The sequence below is a fragment of the Bombina bombina genome, chromosome 8, assembly GCF_027579735.1.
Source record: "Bombina bombina isolate aBomBom1 chromosome 8, aBomBom1.pri, whole genome shotgun sequence".
NCBI lineage: Eukaryota > Metazoa > Chordata > Amphibia > Anura > Bombinatoridae > Bombina > Bombina bombina.
In genome coordinates this window covers 159,207,098-159,227,016 of record NC_069506.1, presented here as the reverse complement: position 1 = coordinate 159,227,016, position 19,919 = coordinate 159,207,098, and the positions used below count along the sequence as shown (strand labels likewise).

The following is a 19,919-nucleotide window of genomic DNA, read 5'->3' as shown; positions in this document are numbered from 1 at the left end:
TATAGCTTATATTCTCAAAATCGAGAGAACTGCATGTTCTAGAATCTCATTCCGCGCCCTCTTTTAATTCCTTATCACAGTAACAAACAAAGCCGCTGATATATGACCTATTTTATTGTGCTGCTAAAGACAAATGTCAACTTATAATATATCCTGATAATTGACTTTGTTATCTCAAACATGTATGTGTCTTTATTAACACATTGTGAAAAAATCCCCTCATAGTGCTTTAAAAAAATGTATTTATAGTGAATCTTGATTTAAACAAAATACATACAAATATGGAATAAATGCCTTCTGGATTGTATAAGGTGTCCTATTTCAGGGATTCCAGTGGCTGAGGATCTGCCTTTTGGTTCCCTGGTTGTAGGGACTTGTGGGTAAAGAGTTGGCTTAAGAGCAGAAAGCTTCTTTGTAAAGATTGTTTTGGGAGTAGTGATGTCGCGAACCTAAAATTTTCGGTTCGCGAACCGCGGACTCGAACTTCCGGTATTGTTCGCGAACGCGCGAACCGTGCGAACTGCCATTGAATTCAATAGGCAGGCGAACTTTAAAACCTACAAGGACTCTTTCTGGCCACAATAGTGATGGAAAAGTTGTTTCAAGGGTACTAACACCTGGACTGTTGCATGCTGGAGGGGGATCCCTGGCAAAACTCCCATGGAAAATTACATAGTTTATGCAGAGTCTGCTTTTAAGCCATAATGGGTCTAAATCAACTAACATTCCCAAAGTGTCTGTCTCAAAACATCCCGGACAGAAGATAGATTGATAGTGATAGATATGTAAATAGTTGGCAAGACGGCCTGGCACAAAAGGATGGCAGGCAGGAGGTAGATGCAATTCAAGGACACTAGGAGACTGATTACTGACAGTCTAAACAGTGATGATTGACAATTTTTGCAATACTGTTAACAGAAATATGATTGCTGACAACAATTGGCTAGGTGGGCCTGGCTCACAGCAGGCTGCAAGGCAGGAGGAAAGTGCTATTCAATGGCACCAGCAAACTGAGGATTCAAATCACAGCAACTATTACCAAAAAATTTAATTTTTAATTATTAGAATACTGTCACAACAAATATGATTGGTGTAAATATTTTTTAAGTAGGCCTGGCACACAGGCTTGGAAGGCTGTAGAAAAGTGAAATTCAAAGGCACGAGCAAACTGAGGATTAAGATCAACACTAAAAATTGTTTTTATTTAAATTAATAACTATACTGTCTGACTGTGACAACAATTATGATTTGTGTAAATAGTTGGCTAGACGGCCTGGCACAAAAGGCTGGCAGTGGCAGACAGTTGGTAAATGAAATTCAATGGCACTAGGAGACTGAATATTTGCAGTCCAAAAAATTATGTTTTTTTTTTTATTTTTTATTACTGTTACAAGAATTGTGATTGGTACCACTAATTGGCTACTTGGGCCTGGCAGACAGGCTGGCAGATATGAGTCGTGGATGGTAGGTAGGGCAGCAATGCTGTGTAAGTGACAAAAACACAGGACTGATAGAAAATTAAGTTACATTACACTAGCAAAATATTTGAAAATTTTAGATTTTAATATTAAAATTATGTTAATAAGTGCAATGCACATATGACTCTATGAGTGGTCGCACTGGCTGGCTGCTACGTAGGGCAGCAATTATAACAACAGTATGCTTTGTAAGTCAGATAGACAGTTAGACACAGGCCTGATAGAAAATACAATTAGATTACACTAGCATAATGATTTAAAGACTTTTTTTTTGGAAATTTTAAGAAAAAAGTTAAGCACATACATATGAGTCGTGGCTGATAGCCTTGGAAGGGCAGCTATTAAAAACAGTAGGCTCTGTATGTCGGATACACACACACCTGATAGAAAATACTATTAGATTACACTAGAAAAATGATTGAAATTATTTTTTTTTGGGGGGGGGGGGGGAATTAAAAAAAGGTTAAACACATATGAGTTGTGGCTCATAGACTAGGGAGGGCAGCAAGTAAACACAGTAGGCTCTCTATGTCAGCAAAACACACAGGCCGAATAGAAAATTATATTAGATTACACTAGCAAACAAATTTAAACTTTTTTTTTTATATATATTAAAATTAAGGTGAAAGAAAAATAGATATGAGTGCTGGGTGGCTGCCTGGCACAGACCAATTAACCAAAAGACTGAAAAAAAGAGGTATATTAATGCTGAGTGAGCCTGACAGACACAGGCATGATAGTAAATGTAATTAAATTACACTAGCAAAATATATTTTATTTTTTTTAATTTAAAATAATGTTATAAACGGATATTAACACTGGTGGCTGCTGGCTGGCACAGAGCAATGAACCAGAGTATATGCTGTGTGACACTGGCCTGATAGAAAATGAAAAAAAATTACACTAGAAAAATAATTATATTTTTGGGTTAGTTAAATTTAAACTAATGTTGTTAGGGAGATATCAGTGGTGGCAGTAGTCACAGCATATGCTGTGAGCCTTAAACACACAGCTGAAAGCCAGGCAAATGCTAATAAAAAGAAAAAAAAAAAAAAAAAAACGGCACGAAATATAGCCCTAAAAAGGGCTTTTTGGGGTGCTGTGCTTGCAGCAGAGATGAGTGGAGTCCTTCTGGACTGTAAATACACTAGCCTAGCTATGTTTTTCCTATTAATGTCAGGAGCAAAAACACAACACGTCCTCTCATTAAAAAAGCAAGGTCGTTATGAGTCTAAAATGGCGGATTCCGAGTAGCTGGGAGTGTCTGTGAGGGAGTGTCTGATGTTGATTGGCTTTAATGTGTCAGGCGGCTGTGACATAAAGGGTCAAAGTTTCCACAATGATGACACATAGGGGCGGATCGAACATCGCCATGTGTTCGCCCACAAACACGAACGCGAACAACCTATGTTCGCTGTGAACCGTTCGCAGGCGAACCGTTCGGGACATCACTATTTGGGAGCTGGCAAAGGGATTGAGTCAGGTGGTGGCGTATTCAGAGGGATTGATTACTGCCCACTGAGCTGGGAGAGATGTAGTCGCTGACTTGACCCTGGTGTCAGCAACTATATCTTTGGAGGCAGCCCCACTATTCTGGTGCAGTCCCAGTGAGTGAACACAGAAAAAGGGAAGGACCACTTAGCAGTACAGGCTTAGATAACAAGTTGAGGACTAGTCACCCTTGTAACTGTTACATTAACCCCACTGCTTTTGTGCAATTTGTATGTTATTGAAAATAAAGCTAATTAAAAATCGTATTACATGAGCCGTCACCTTTAGTTGGAATATGCTCCCCGATATTTTACTGTTACTTATTTCTTAAGTATTATAAAAGGGCAATTGCACATAAAAGCTTTGATAGTTAAATAGCATATCTTACCACTACTATGCATGCATTTACTTATGGACACATAGCAAAAAGTTATTTTTTTAATCATATTGATCAGCTTTTTGTTCAGTTTGTTTGTTTTTATTTCCAAATGGCATACAGCAATGAGACATTCATGGAAAATATAATGACTGTTTGGGGACCACCTGGCTTAGCAACCCACTGAGAATAATGAATTAATGTTTGCACACAGTTGCTTTCCCTAAATTTACATTGATATGTTTATATAAATGTTTAATATTAGTTAAAAAAAAAAGAAGTTTGCAATATACTTTTTAATTATTTTTCCTGCTTTTTCATGTAATTATGTCTGAAAATTTTGATTTACTTCTTCTCAGAAAATTAAATTCACCTGCTGACTTCTCATGGCTAACCCTGCTACATAGCTTTTCATAACTGGCTTTAACTGATAACAACTGCAAAATGATGGACTCCGTATGGACTGTGTTGACATAGTACTTATGTCAAGCACAGAGGTGCATGTTGCAGTCCCCATTGCCAGCTTAGACAGAAGGAGCCAAAACCAGGGGGCAAAAGACATTTGCCTTTTAATGGTAAGGGAGCACGGTTGTGCTTCCTTACCATATGAAGGCAGATTGCCAATCGTTACAGAAAGTGATACTGTAACAATCCTCCATTGGTGCCAAGTGGTGGTAGGGAAGAATGGGGACAAGTGCTTGGCCCGGTGGATGAGGGGGGAGTGAGGGGCAAGGTTCCCTACACCCTACGGAAAAAAATTATGAAGGGAGAGGGGCTAGAATATTAAAATATTAAAACATTTAAACCATCCAATATTCTTATCAGAAAAACCTAAACGTATTAAAACATGAAACATAAAATCATGCACTACCCTATCATACGCTTTTCAAAATCCACAATAGCAACAGCAACAGACCTCATCCTCGCCCTCACATACCACAGTAAATCACATAGTAACAACAAACTTTCAGAAATCTGACGCCCAGAAACAGCACACACTTGCTCTTCATCCACAACCTTACCAATCACTCCACGTATTCTATTTGCCAGCACCTTTGCAATAACCTTATAGTCAACATTCAACAACATAATCGGCCTCCAATTCCTCAAATATCTCTTATCACCCTTTTTAAATAACAAAACAATCAAACCTTTCCTCATTGAAACAGGCAAAACATTCATTCTCAAAACAAACTTACAAACATCCAACATATCCACCCCAATCAAATTCCAAAAACAAGTATAAAATTCAACAGGCAAACCATAACAACCAGGTACCTTCCCATTCTTAAAACTCTTAACAACCTCTGCAATCTCATCCAAACTTAGATCCCTTTCTAACAAATCATTATCATATTTTTCCAACTTAACCTCAATGGGGGCTAGTTATCAAGCCGTCTACTTTTCTGGCTTCGCCGGCCCAATACGTCCGCCTAAGCTCGCCTACCTTCGCCGCCGCGGACCTGAAAAAATACGCCTAAGTTATCAAATAAAGCTGTCAAAAAGCCGCGGGGCGATGAGCAGCGGACTGTGACAGTTATCACTCATCCGATCTCGCTGCCCTTCGGCTTTTTCCCAGCTTTATTGCTAGCCTGTCACTAAGCACTCACACTAAACTGCACTGTTCTACCCCCTATACCGGCGCCCCCGGAGCCCCCCGCAACTCAATAAAGTTACTAACCCCTAAACCGCCGCTCCTAGACCCTGCCGCAACTCTGATAAATGTATTAACCCCTAAACCGCCGCTCCCGGACACCGCTGCCACCTACATTATACCTAGTAACCCCTATCCTGCCCCCCCTATACCGTCGCCCTCTATTATAAAATTATTAACCCCTATCCTGCTGATCCCGCACCTCTCCGCAACTAAATAAATAGTTTAACCCCTAAACCGCCGCTCCATGAACCCGCCGCAACCTATAATAAATTTATTAACCCCTATCCTGCCCCCCACTACGCCGCCGCCACTGTAATAAAATGATTAACCCCTAAACCTAAGTCTAACCCTAACCATAACGCCCCCCTAACTTAAATATTAATTAAATAAATCTAAATAAATTAACTCTTATTAACTAAATGAATCCTATTTAAAACTAAATACTTACCTTTAAAATAAACCCTAATATAGCTACAATATAAATAATAATTATATTCTAGCTATCTTAGGATTTATTTTTATTTTACAGGTACCTTTCAATTTATTTTAACCATGTACAATAACTATTAAATAGTTATTAACTATTTAATAGCTTACCTAGCTAAAATAAAGAGAAATGTACCTGTGAAATAAATCCTAACCTAAGTTACAATTACACCTAACACTACACTATACTTTAATAAATTATTCCTATTTAAACTAAATACTTATCTGTAAAATAAACCCTAAGATAGCTACAATATAATTAATAATTATATTCTAGCTATCTTAGGATTTATATTTATTTTACAGGTAACTTTGTATTTATTTTAGCTAGTTAGAATAGTTATTAAATAGTTATTAACTATTTAATAACTACCTAGCTAAAAGAAATATAAAATTACCTGTAAAATAAATACTAACTTAAGTTACAATTAAACCTAATACTACACTATCATTAAATTAACTAAATAAACTACCTACAAAGAACTACAATGAAATACAATTACATAAACTAACTAAAGTACAAAAAATAAAAAAAGCTAAGTTACAAAAAATAAAAAATTAAGTTACAAACATGTTAAAAATATTACAACAATTTTAAGCTACTTACACCTAATCTAAGCCCCCTAATAAAATAACAAACCCCCCCAAAATAAAAAAAATCCCTACCCTATTCTAAATTACATAAATTTCAAAGCTCTTTTACCTTACCAGCCCTTAAAAGGGCCATTTGTGGGGGCATGCCCCAAAAAGTTCAGCTCTTTTGCCTGTAAAATAAAAATACAACCCCCCCCAACATTAAAACCCACCACCCACATACCCCTAATCTAACCCAAACCCCCCTTACAAAAACCTAACACTAATCCCCTGAAGATCATCCTACCTTGAGTCGTCTTCACTCAGCCGAGCCACCGATGATACTGAAGAGGACATCCAGAGCGGAAGAAGTTAATCCTCCAAGCGGCGCTGAAGAAATCTTCCATCCGATGAAGTCATCATCCAGGCGGCGCTGAAGAAGTCTTCGATCCGGCCGATGTCATCTTCAAAGAGGCGCTGAAGAGGTCTTCTATCCGGGCGAAGTCATCTTCCAAGCCGGGTCTTGAATCTTCCTTCCGCCGACGCGGAACCACCTTCTTCACCGACGGACTACGACGAATGATGGCTCCTTTAAGGGACGTCATCCAAGATGGCGTCCCCTCAATTCCGATTGGCTGATAGGATTCTATCAGCCAATCGGAATTAAGGTAGGAAAATCTGATTGGCTGATGGAATCAGCCAATCAGATTGAGCTCGCATTCTATTGGCTGTTCCGATCAGCCAATAGAATGCGAGCTCAATCTGATTGGCTGATTGGATCAGCCAATCGGATTGAACTTGAATCTGATTGGCTGATTCCATCAGCCAATCAGATTTTCCTACCTTAATTCCGATTGGCTGATAGAATCCTATCAGCCAATCGGAATTGAGGGGACGCCATCTTGGATGACGTCCCTTAAAGGAGCCGTCATTCGTCGTAGTCCGTCGGTGAAGAAGGTGGTTCCGCGTCGGCGGAAGGAAGATTCAAGACCCGGCTTGGAAGATGACTTTGCCCGGATAGAAGAACTCTTCAGCGCCTCTTTGAAGATGACATCGGCCGGATCGAAGACTTCTTCAGCGCCGCCTGGATGATGACTTCATCGGATGGAAGATTTCTTCAGCGCCGCTTGGAGGATTAACTTCTTCCGCTCCGGATGTCCTCTTCAGTTCCATCGGTGGCTCGGCTGAGTGAAGACGACTCAAGGTAGGATGATCTTCAGGGGATTAGTGTTAGGTTTTTGTAAGGGGGGTTTGGGTTAGATTAGGGGTATGTGGGTGGTGGGTTTTAATGTTGGGGGGGGGTTGTATTTTTATTTTACAGGCAAAAGAGCTGAACTTTTTGGGCCATGCCCCCACAAATGGCCCTTTTAAGGGCTGGTAAGGTAAAAGAGCTTTGAAATTTATGTAATTTAGAATAGGGTAGGGATTTTTTTTATTTTGGGGGGTTTGTTATTTTATTAGGGGGCTTAGATTAGGTGTAAGTAGCTTAAAATTGTTGTAATATTTTTAACATGTTTGTAACTTAATTTTTTATTTTTTGTAACTTAGCTTTTTTTATTTTTTGTACTTTAGTTAGTTTATGTAATTGTATTTCATTGTAGTTATTTGTAGGTAGTTTATTTAGTTAATTTAATGATAGTGTAGTATTAGGTTTAATTGTAACTTAAGTTAGGATTTATTTTACAGGTAATTTTGTATTTCTTTTAGCTAGGTAGTTATTAAATAGTTAATAACTATTTAATAACTATTCTAACTAGCTAAAATAAATACAAAGTTACCTGTAAAATAAATATAAATCCTAAGATAGCTATAATATAATTATTAATTACATTGTAGCTATCTTAGGGTTTATTTTACAGGTAAGTATTTATTTTTAAATAGGAATAATTTATTAAAGTATAGTGTAGTGTTAGGTGTAATTGTAACTTAGGTTAGGATTTATTTCACAGGTACATTTCTCTTTATTTTAGCTAGGTAAGCTATTAAATAGTTAATAACTATTTAATAGCTATTGTACATGGTTAAAATAAATTGAAAGGTACCTGTAAAATAAAAATAAATCCTAAGATAGCTAGAATATAATTATTATTTATATTGTAGCTATATTAGGGTTTATTTTAAAGGTAAGTATTTAGTTTTAAATAGGATTCATTTAGTTAATAAGAGTTAATTTATTTAGATTTATTTAATTAATATTTAAGTTAGGGGGCGTTAGGGTTAGGGTTAGGTTTAGGGGTTAATAATTTTATTACAGTGGCGGCGGCGTAGTGGGGGGCAGGATAGGGGTTAATAAATTTATTATAGGTTGCGACGGTGTAGGGGGGGCAGATTAGGGGTTAATAAATGTATTATAGGTGGCGACGGTGTAGGGGGGGCAGGATAGGGGTTAATACATTTAATATAGGTTGCGGCGGGTTCAGGGAGCGGCGGTTTAGGGGTTAATACATTTATTATAGTTGCGGTGGGCTCCGGGAGCGGCGGTTTAGGGGTTAATATGTATAGAGCAGCTTGCGGTGGGCTCCGGGAGCGGCGGTTTAGGGGGTAGTAACTTTATTTAGTTGCGGCGGTGTAGGGGGGGTCAGATTAGTGGTGTTTAGACTCGGGGTACATGTTAGGGTGTTAGGTGTAGACAGCTCCCATAGAAATCAATGGGATGTCTGTCAGCAGCGAACTTGTACTTTCGCTATGGTCAGACTCCCATTGATTCCTATGGGATCCGCCGCCTCCAGGCTGGCGCTTTGAAAACCAGGTACGCTGGGCCGTAAAAGTGCCGAGCGTACCTGCTAGTTTTTTGATAGCTAGCAAAAGTAGTGAGAATGTGCCGCACTTGTGTGCGGAACATCTGGAGTGACGTAAGAATCGATCTGTGTCGGACTGAGTCCGGCGGATCGAAGCTTACGTCACAAAATTCTACTTTTGCCGGTCTCGAGCCTTTGATAACTAAGGCGTATCAGCCTCGCCACAAATACGCTGCGGAATACGCAGCGTATTTGAGGTTGACGGCTTGATAACTAGGCCCCAATGTCTTCCAGCAACTCCTTTTCTAATAAAATATCTCTTGTTTTTTCTTTATACAACTCACTATAAAGCTCATGAACTTCACGCAAAACACCATCCGTACCATTAATTTCACACTCAACCTTATCAAAAAAACTAACAAAACCAGTCTTTCCTTCAAAAGATTTCTTAAAAAAATATTTACTACAAGACTCATTCGTTTCCATTTTCTCCAATCTTGCCATAAAAACAATTTTCTTTCCTTTTTCATGCATACACTTTTTAATTATCTTTCTTGCTTCAGCAATTTCCTCATGCACATCAATCCCACAATTTCTCAATTCATACAAATACAACAACCTCAGATACCATTTATCATACAACTCCCTTTCCATTTTAGCTTTCTCACAGCCTTTCTTAATAAAAAACTTCTTTATCTCTACCTTCAACCACTCCCACCACATAAGCACATTACTAAAATCAAATTTTTTTTTCACGCCACCTTTTATACATCCAAACAAACTGACGCTTAATCTTCTCATCTTCTAACAAATCCACATTCAGTTTCCAAACACCCTTACCATACTTGATCTTCAAATCACAATTCACTTTACACATCAAAAGGGCATGATCCGTAAAGGGCATCTGCTTTAAAGAAAAATCATCAACACATAAAAATTTAGATAAAAAACAAAAATCAATTCGAGATTTTATCCCACCACTATCACTAAAGAAAGTAAAACCCTCCCCTGAAAATTAAACAGACCTGAAGGCATCCTTCAAACTGAAAGATTTAAGCAGATCAAGTAAAAAATTCCCTGAGCTATCCACCCTACAATCACTCCCACCCTCTCTGTCCCCATTCTTAATAATACAATTAAAATCCCCAACCAAAAAAGTTGGCTCCCGACCTGGCAGAAAAATCTTTAATATTTAAAAATTAAGCAAACGTTCTACCCTATTTGGAGAAGCATATACATTAAACAAACAAAAAACAGTCCCACAAAAACTAAAATTCACCAAAAGTACCCGACTGGGGACAATATGAATTACATTAAGGATAGAAAAACAAAACCCCTTAAACAAAACTCCCACCCCACTATACCTATCAGAAGAACAAGACCATACTTTAGGACCATATTCCCAGTAAGCACATTTAGGATGTTCAGAGAGACCACATTCCTGCAAACAAAAATTATTAGCAAAACATACAGATAATAACTTAAAAATTGCAGCTCTCCTTGCTATAGTTTTCATACACCTGACATTAAGGGAAGAAATGGTCAGAAACATCACAAAAATAATTTAAAGAAAAACAAAAAAAGAACTAGCATCAGGACTTCTTCTTTCCTTTCTTTTTCTTAGGACTCAAAGGGCAAGGCTCCCCCTTGCCAGCCTCATAACCAGTAACTTCAGCAAGTTGGTTCACATCTCTTTTATCTAGATAATAAACAGAAGAGGCATCAGAAAAGTCACCTATACACTGGCTTGAGTCGGAAGGAACGTCTTTAGTAGAGACAGACGGAAACTCTAAAATTAAAGAGTCAGCATCACTTGCAGTATCTGGATCTGCACCCTTAGCTACTGGAAGATACAAATCAGGACTCTCCCATCCATCAGAATCTGCATCTTTTTTCTGCTTGGAGGCAGATTTTTTTCCCTGCAGTGTCCATATCCTCCTCAGAACTAGAGGACACAACAGCAGACCAATCAATGTTCTCCCCTTCACCAAGAACAGCATCAGGAGCAGGATCAGTAAAGGAAAAATTCTCTGTCCCAGGAACAGCAACAGTATCATCCACAGAATTGGGCAACAGGGCTTCAAGAACATCAGAAGCAGCTATCACATTAGATGTGGCAAGATCCACCTCGTGAAGATTAGATTGGGCTTCCTCCACCTTCTCAGCCACAGGAACCACCACAGGAGCATCAGACAGCTCTCCGACATGGACCCCAACTGCAGTTTTTTTTACACAAAAGAGGTAATATAGAGTTCAATGCCTCATCAGAGACCTCCTCCTCATTCACAGATGGCTCAAATGCAACTGAAGATATTTTTTTTGCAATATCAGCATAGGTCTTCACTCTATCAAGCCCCTGCAACATCATCAAAGGACACATCCTTTACAGATGACTTGAAGAACCACACAGGTCACAGGTCCAGCGTTTACTACAGTGGGCAACAAGATGATCCTCCTCACCGCAATTTCGACATCTGGCACATGGGCAATTTTCAGCAATGTGACCAAACAGGTTGCAATTACGGAAATACAGAGGCATGTCATCATAGTATAGGAAACCTCTATTTCCACCAATGGCGAAAGTCTGTGGAGGGTGTTTCTTTCCACCAATATCTAATTCATCTGGCACAAACCGCACCCAGAACCTACGCTTTCCATTGAATGTCCCAAATTGATTCTTTAGCTTGCTACCTCCTTGAACATCCTCAAAGTAGCGACAAAGAAACAGACGAATTTCCACATCAGTGACCCAAGGGTTGTACATATGTACAGTCACCGGGATTCTTCTCTCCCTCTGCACACAGGCAACAAATCTCATGCCCACCAACTCTGGAGCAGCAGCCATATCAATAGTCCGTTGGTAACAGGTCTGTAAATGATGCTCATTGGTGAAAGCCACATCAAAAATCCCTCTTGAAGGGAAAGACTGAACACAATGCAAACTTGCTCTTGGCATCTTCAAAACACCCTCCAAAACAACCTGCTGGACATGAGCCAAACCAATCTTCTCTCGGAAGTCCTCAGGAATCAACACCCGTAGTGTATGAGGAACGTGTGGCACATTGGTAGCCAAAATTGTCCTATTGCCTCTTTAGGCTGGATTTCAGAGCGCCCCCCCAAAAGCAGCATGTAGCTGAAGTCCAGGGACGATGCCACAAGGCCAAGGGGACGGACCTACTACCCTGTTGCTCTATGCCTAAGGAGTAGCCACCCCCCAATAGCAGCAGGAGCCCAAACCACGAAGGGAAAGGACCCCAGGCCGAAGGAGCAGGTCTCCAGGCAGCAAATCTTTCACTCAAGACCAAGCACAGAAAACTGCACTTGATCCCAGCCAAAGACCCGAGAAGCGACCTCAGACATACGTTTTGGCCTATTGTGGGCCTCGTCAGTGAGGTGCAGCCATATCCCTCTAGGCACACTGAGCAACGGTCCATGTCTGGATTCCTGCATCACACTTAGGGAGACTTCCCTAAGAGTCATAATTTGCATAAATAAAAAGAGAAAAGCGCTCAACCTGGGAACGAACAATAGCATAATAGCTTTTTCAATGACTAGTTATCAACCTAGAGTGAACCTCTAGAGCAGGCTAACAATGGTATTGAGCCAGTTGTTCATTCCTGTGAGTGCACTTCTTTCTATGTGTATTAAGTCTCCCTATGGGAAAAGGGGCAACCAGACGTGGACTCCTTGCTCAGTGTTCTTAGAGGAATATGGCTACACCTCACTGACGAGGCCCAATGAAGGCCAAAATGATCGTCTAGGGTTGCTGTTTTCCTTGTTCAGAGAGCAATTGCCTGGTATTTTGGCTCTGGACTGACCGTAATAAGCAGGATCAGACAGATATACTACAAAAATAGTTCTACTCTGTAAAAACCATTACTGGGCTAAAAAGCTGCACCCAGGTGGAAAATTGCCATAGAACAGGCTAACAATGGTATCAATACAGTTGTTCATTCCTGTGAGTGCACTTCTCTCTATATGTATTTAGTCTCCCTATGGGGAAAAAAGGGCAACTAGACGTGAACTCCTTGCTCAGTGTGCTTAGAGGAATATGGCTACACCTCACTGACAAGGCCCAATGAAGGCCAGAACGATCGTCTGGGGTTGCTGTGTTCCTTGTTCAGAGAGCAATTGCCTGGTATTTTGGCGCTGGACTGACCGTAATAGGCGGGATCAGACAGATATACTACAAAAAAGTTCTACTCTGTAAAAAGCATTACTGGGATAAAAAGCTGCACCCAGGTGGAAAATCGCCATAGAACAGGCTAACAATGGTATTGAGACAGTTGTTCATTCCTGTGAGTGCACTTCTCTCTCTATGTATTTAGTCTCCCTATGGGAAAAAGGGGCAACCAGATGTGAACTCCTTGCTCAGTGTGCGTAGAGGAATATGGCTACACCTCACTGACGAAGCCCAATGAAGGCTGAAACGATCGTCTGGGGTTGCTGTGTTCCTTGTTCAGAGAGGAATCGCCTGGTATTTCAGTGCTGTACTGACCATAATAGACTGATATACTACAGAAAATTTCTACTATGTGAAAAGCATTACTGGGCTAAAAAGTTGAACCCAGGTGGTAAATTGCCATAGAACAGGCTAACAATGGTATTGAGTCAGTTGCTCATTCCTGTGAGTGTACTTCTCTCTATATGCTTATTATTAATGATTTAACTTTAACTGATTGATCAGGTAGATTATGTATCTGGTGATAATGCTTTGATAATGTTATTCAATATGGTGGGGGTAATGTTACTATGTTTTGCACATCCACAAAGCCAGTTTTACATCTTACAACTATTAAGGGTATACACTAATAAGTAGATGTGTTGTCTGGGGGTTAAGTCCTAAAACAGCATCCTTTATTTGAGATCAGTAATCAGGTCAACTAAGTAATTTTGTTGATGGTGAAATAATACAGGACAGTATAGTAGTGATAGATTTAGGGAGTTAGTATTTATGGAACTATCTAGGACCACTAAACACAAAAGAATAGCATAACCAGGAAAAGTATAAAAGACAATGCAAAAGTATTTAGTTTAATATTCAAATGAGCAGTAGATTTCTTTCTGACAAATATTAAAGTTAGTTGTATTTCCTTCCCATTGCATAATGTGACAGCCATAAACCAATCACAAAAAAACATATATAGGTTTATTCTGTGAATTCTTGCAGATGAAGGAGCTGTTGCCTCAGAAAATGTGTTTTTATAAAAAGACGGTGCACATTTAGATAATGGAAGTAAATTGGAAAGCTGTTTAAAATTGTGTGCTCTTGCTGACCTCTGAAAATTAAATTTTGACTTTAGTAGCTCTCTAATGTTTAAGAACTAAATACATACAGAGAGAAGTGCACTCACAGGAACGAACAACTGGCTCAATACCATTGTTAGCCTGTTCTATGGCGATTTACCACCTGGGTGCAGATTTTTTAATGTTTAAGAACTGGTTCGTAATCTCTACAATGTACATATCAAAGTCTAATGCAAAAATTACACGTTCTAAATTGATAGCTTATTGCTGTCCAATGTGTTGAACCCCACAAAGTATTGCTGTGGAGGCGCAAGCGTTGCAACTCTTGAATAAAACACAACCAATGAGCCAATCAGGGATGGCAATGACATGTAGGGGCAGATTTATCAAGCTCCATATGGAGCTTGATGCCCCTGTTTCAGCGCGAGCCTTCAGGCTCGCCGGAAACAGCAGTTATGAAGCAGCAGTCTAAAGACCGCTGCTCCATAACTTGTTTGCCTGCTCTGAGGCCGCGGACAGAAATCAACCCGATCGAATATGATCAGGTTGATTGACACCCCCTGCTAGTGGCCAATCTGCAGGGGGCAGCAATACATATATTATATATATTGGGTATGCTGTCGGCATTTATCGATGTGCAGCGGACGTGATACTCTACATGTCTGCGTATTCAACCCCGTAGACTCTTATCACCTGTTGTGCTATGCTCATAAGCTTTAATACTTTTGGTTCCTGAGTGGAACTTTAACCCCATTGTGAGGGCTAAACACATGGAGCTGATGACATAAACTTACCACCATATCTTTGTTTTTTTAAGCATTATATTATAATGTAGCTGTCTCTTCTTTGCATCTAGAACTTGGTTTAGCAGGATATACACATTTTAAGATTATGTTTGCCTTCCTAAAATGGTTTGAAGGCTCTCACAGCACAGGTGAGACTTCTTAGATAATTTCAGCAGACTCAGGAACTTTAGAAAATTGGGCCCTTAGTAAACTAGGACCCATAATGCATTTAGCACAAGAAATTTCTTTTAAAATAGTTTTTTTTAAGGTTGTTGTCTATCACTAGAAATTAAAAACTATATATTGGAAGTCATTGCAATTAACAGTAAAATAGATAAATATCCTACAATAGAAAGATAACAATTATTAGCTAGCAATCTGCATGAGCACATGATGTAAAATACAAGCACTTATGTTTTTCTTTAATTATATCTATTATATTCAGAAAAACAGCATGAGGATGTAGTTATTCTCCAAAATCACTCATTTGTGGTTATAGCAAATTTATTTTATCATTATTGTAGCACATTTTAGCAGCAGAACATTCCAAAAGTATATCACTTTCTGAGCACCGACAAGATTTGTCACACACCACTGAATACTTAATACTTTGTACATATAGGGCAAGATTACAAGTAAAGCGCTATTTATCATTCCCGCTCGAGAGTTAACTGCGCTAAAAGTAAACTTTTTGCTTGCAGAGGTGCGCTGGTATGAGTTAAAAGTAAAAAGTTATCTGATGGCATATTGATACAATATATATCTATACCTATAAATATATATATATATATATATATATCGGTATATACGTGTGTGTATATATATATATATATATATATATATATATATATATATATAAATCAAATATTTAAACTAATTACACCTAATCTAAGAGCCCTATGAAAATAATAAAAAAAACAAAATAAAAAAAACTCTAGCGTACAATAAACTACCAATGTTCCTTAAAAGGGCCTTTTTTGGGGCATTGCCCCAAATAAATCAGCTCTTTTACCTGTAAAAAAAAATACAAATACCCCCCAACAGTAAAACCCATCACCCATACAACCAACCCCCCAAATAAAAACCTAATAAAAAAACCCTAAGCTCCCTATTGCCCTGAAAAGGGCATTTGGATGGGCATTGCCCTTAAAAGGGCAATTAGCTCTTTTTCAGCCCAAACCCCTAATCTAAAAGTAAAACCCACCCAATAAACCCTTAAAAAAACCTAACACTAAACCCCGAAGAGCCACTTACAGTTTTGAAGACCCGACATCCATCCTCAACAAAGTGGCAGAAGTCCTCATCAAAGCTGGCAGAAGTCTTCATCCAGACGGCATCTTCTATATTCATCCGGCACGGAGCAGCTCCATCTTCAAGACATCCGGCGCGGAGCATCCTCTTCAATCAATGTCTTCTTCCGAATGAAGTTTCCCTTTAAATGACGTCATCCAAGATGGTGTCCCTTAGATTCCGATTGGCTGATAGATTTCTATCAGCCAATTGGAATTAAGGTTGAAAAAAATATTTGGCTGTTGCAATCAGCCAATAGGATTGAGCTTTCATCCTATTAGCTGATCCAATCAGCCAATAGAATGCAAGCTCAATCCTATTGGCTAATTGGATAAGCCAATAGGATGAAAGCTCAATCCTATTGGCTGATTGCAACAGCCAGTAGGATTTTTTTCAACCTTAATTCCGATTGGCTGCTAGAAATCTATCAGCCAATTGGAATCTAAGGGACACCATCTTGGATGACGTCATTTAAAGGGAAACTTCATTCGGAAGAAGACGTTGATTGAAGAGGATGCTCTGCGCCAGATGTCTTGAAGATGGAGCCGCTCCGCGCCGGATGGATGAAGGTAGAAGATGCCGTCTGGATAAAGACTTCTGCCAGCTTGGATGAAGACTTCGGCCTGCTTGGATGAAGACTTCTGCCAGATTCAATGAGGACTTCTGCCACTTCGTTGAGGATGGATGTCCGGTCTTCAAAACTGTAAGTGGATCTTCAGAGTTTAGTGATAGGTTTTTTTAAGGGTTTATTGGGTGGGTTTTAATTTTAGATTAGGGGTTTGGGCTGTAAAAGAGCTAAATGCCCTTTTAAGGGCAATGCCAATCCAAATGACTTTTTCAGGGCAATGGGGAGCTTAGGTTTTTTAGATTAGGTTTTTATTTGGGGGGTTATTTGTGTGGGTGGTGGGTTTTACTGTTGGGGGGTATTTGTATTTTTTTTTTACAGGTAAAAGAGCTGATTTCTTTAGGGCAATGCCCAGCAAAAGGCCCTTTTAAGGGCCATTGGTAGTTTATTGTAGGCTAGGGTTTTTTTATTTTTGGGGGGCTTTTTTATTTTCATAGGGCTCTTAGATTAGGTTAATTAGTTTAAATATCTGATATTTTTTTTATTTTGTGTAACTTAGTGTTTATTTTTTTTGTAACTTAGTGTTTGTTATTTTGTGTAACTTAGTTGTTAGTTTTTTGTAACTTTTTAATTTTTAATAGTAGATTTAAATTATTTGAGTAGGGTTAGGTTTTTAACTATATAATATATTTAATTTAATTTGTAGTTTAATGTAATTTTAGTATAATAGTTAGGGTAGATTAATTAGTATAAATAAAAAGAGAGAAGCGCTCAACCTGGAAACGAACAATAGCATAATAGCTTGTTCTATGGCTAGTTACCACCCAAGAAGCAGCCTCTTTTTGCTCAACATGTGCCTTTCACAGAGAAGAAGTTTAATATAGTTTAATTTAAATCTAAAGGTAAGTTTAAATTTATTATAAGATAGGGATGATATCATTTTAATGTACAGTTAGCGGGTTGTTAGGTTTAGGGGTTAATAGGTTAATTTAGTTTATGGTTATGTGGGGGGCTAGCGGTTTAGGGGTTAATAGGTTTAATAAGTGGTAGTGATGTGGGAGGCCAGGGGTTTAGGGGTTAATACATTTATTTAGTTGTGGTGGGTTCCGGGAGCAGAAGGATAGGGGTTAATACCTTTATTAGAGTTGCGGTGGCCTCCGGGAGCCGAGGGATAGGGGTTAATACATTTAGTTAGTTGCGGCAGTGTGTCGGGGAGTGGCGGAATAGGGGTTAATAAGTTTATTAGAGTTGCGGTGGGATCCGGAAGCAGCTGGATAGGGGTTAATTACTTTATTTAGTTACGGCGGGGTCCGGGAGCGGCGGGATAAAACCATTTTAGTATAGTGGCGGTGTTTAGTGACAATATATAAATAAAGCTGGGAAAAAGCCGAATAGCAGCGAGAACGATGACTGTTAGTTAACAACAGTCCGCTGCTCATCACCCCGTACTTGGTGTGCGGCTTTTTGACAGCTTTTTTTATAAATAAGGAGAGCGTAAGGCAGCGATGTTAGGCAAGCGTATTGGTGCCGGCAAATGCAAGTAAGTTGACGGCTTGATAAGTAGTGATGTCGCGAACCTAAAAATTTCGGTTCGCGAACGGCGGACTCGAACTTCTGCAACTGTTCGCGAACCGGCGAACCGGGCGATCCGCCATTGACTTCAATAGGCAGGCGAACTTTAAAACCAACAGGGACTTTCTGGCCACAATAGTGATGGAAAAGTTGTTTCAAGGGGACTAACACATGGTATGCCGGAGAGGGATCCATGGCAAAACTCCCATGGAAAATTGCATAGTTGATGCAGAGTCTGGTTTTAAGCCATAAAGGGCATACATCACCTAACATTCCTAAATAGTTTGGAATAACGTGCTTTAAAAAATCAGGTATGATGTTGTATCGATCATGTAGTGTAAGGGTTAGGCCCGCTTCACAGTGACAGACCAAACTCCCCATTTAAAGGGACAGTCTACACCAGAATGTTTATTGTTTTAAAAGATAGATAATCCCTTTATTACCCATTTCCCAGTTTTGCATAACTAACACATTTATAATAATATACTTTTAACCTCTGTGATTATTTTGTATCTAAGCCTCTGCCCCTTTTTTCAGTTCTTTTGACAGACTTGCAGTCTAGCCAATCAGTGCCTGTTCCCAGATAACTTCTCGTGCATGAGCACAGTGTTATCTATATGAAATACGTGAACTAACACCCTCTAATGGTGAAAGACTGTTAAAATGCAATCTGAAAGAGGTGGGCTTCAAGGTCTAAGAAATTAGCATATGAACCTCCTAGGTTAAGCTTTCAATGCTCTTACATGCTTTTACATGCTCTATCTGAATCCTGAAAGTTTATTTTGGCCTAGACTGTTCCTTTAATGCAAACAACCGCAAACAGTCCATTTGCACAACCGAAACTCCCCATTTGCACAAGGTTGGATACCAAGCTAGCCATGTCCCATTCCTTGTCATTGAAGGTCTCTTCCTCCACCCAGCCACGTACAACACCAAGGGTCCCCGAAAGGTGACAACAAGCCCCCTGGGACGCCTGCTGTGTTTGGTCTTCCACCTCCTCAAAGCCACCTTCCTCCTCTGACTCCTCTTCTTCAGACTCCTCTCTCTGCGTTGCCTCTCTCTGCGTTATTATAAGGTGTGTTAAGTAGTACTATTCCTATCAGTTTAATCCCTGTGGTGTCCCCTATCAGGGGACGTGTATATGGCATGGATTTTAGGAACCGGGAGATGGAAAAAGATGCTTGGTCGGTCCTCCAACTTCAAATATGGGGCACTGCGTGTGCAATCTACTGTGCCACCAGATATGAGTGATGTGTTAAGTAGTACTATTCTTATCAGTTTAATCCCTGTGGAGTCCCCTATCAGGGGACGTGTATATGGCATGGATTTTAGGAACCGGGAGATGGAAAAAGATGCTTGGTCGGTCCGGCCACGAGATAGATAGATTTGATAGATAGATAGATAGATACATAGATTAGATAGATAGATCAATAGATACATTTCATAGATTCGATAGATAGATTTGATAGATAAATAGATAGATTTGATAGATAGATAATTTCCCAGACAGAGAATTACAAGATGTGCGGTCTGGGACCCATGGTAAGGTTCCCAGAGGCAGTTGCTGTGCCACGGGACGTGTATATGGCATGGATTTTAGGAACCGGGAGATGGAAAAAGATGCTTGGTCAGTCCTCCTACTTCAAATTTCGGGCACTGCG

The 19,919-nt window shown here is 39.4% G+C and overlaps 1 protein-coding gene across 1 annotated transcript in view; it reads right to left on the bottom strand.

Moving 5' to 3' along the window:
* Window positions 1-19,919, bottom strand: part of LOC128638607 (beta-2-glycoprotein 1) — a 192,939-nt gene that overhangs the window by 95,721 nt on the left and 77,299 nt on the right. The gene's annotated exons all lie outside the window — the stretch shown is intronic.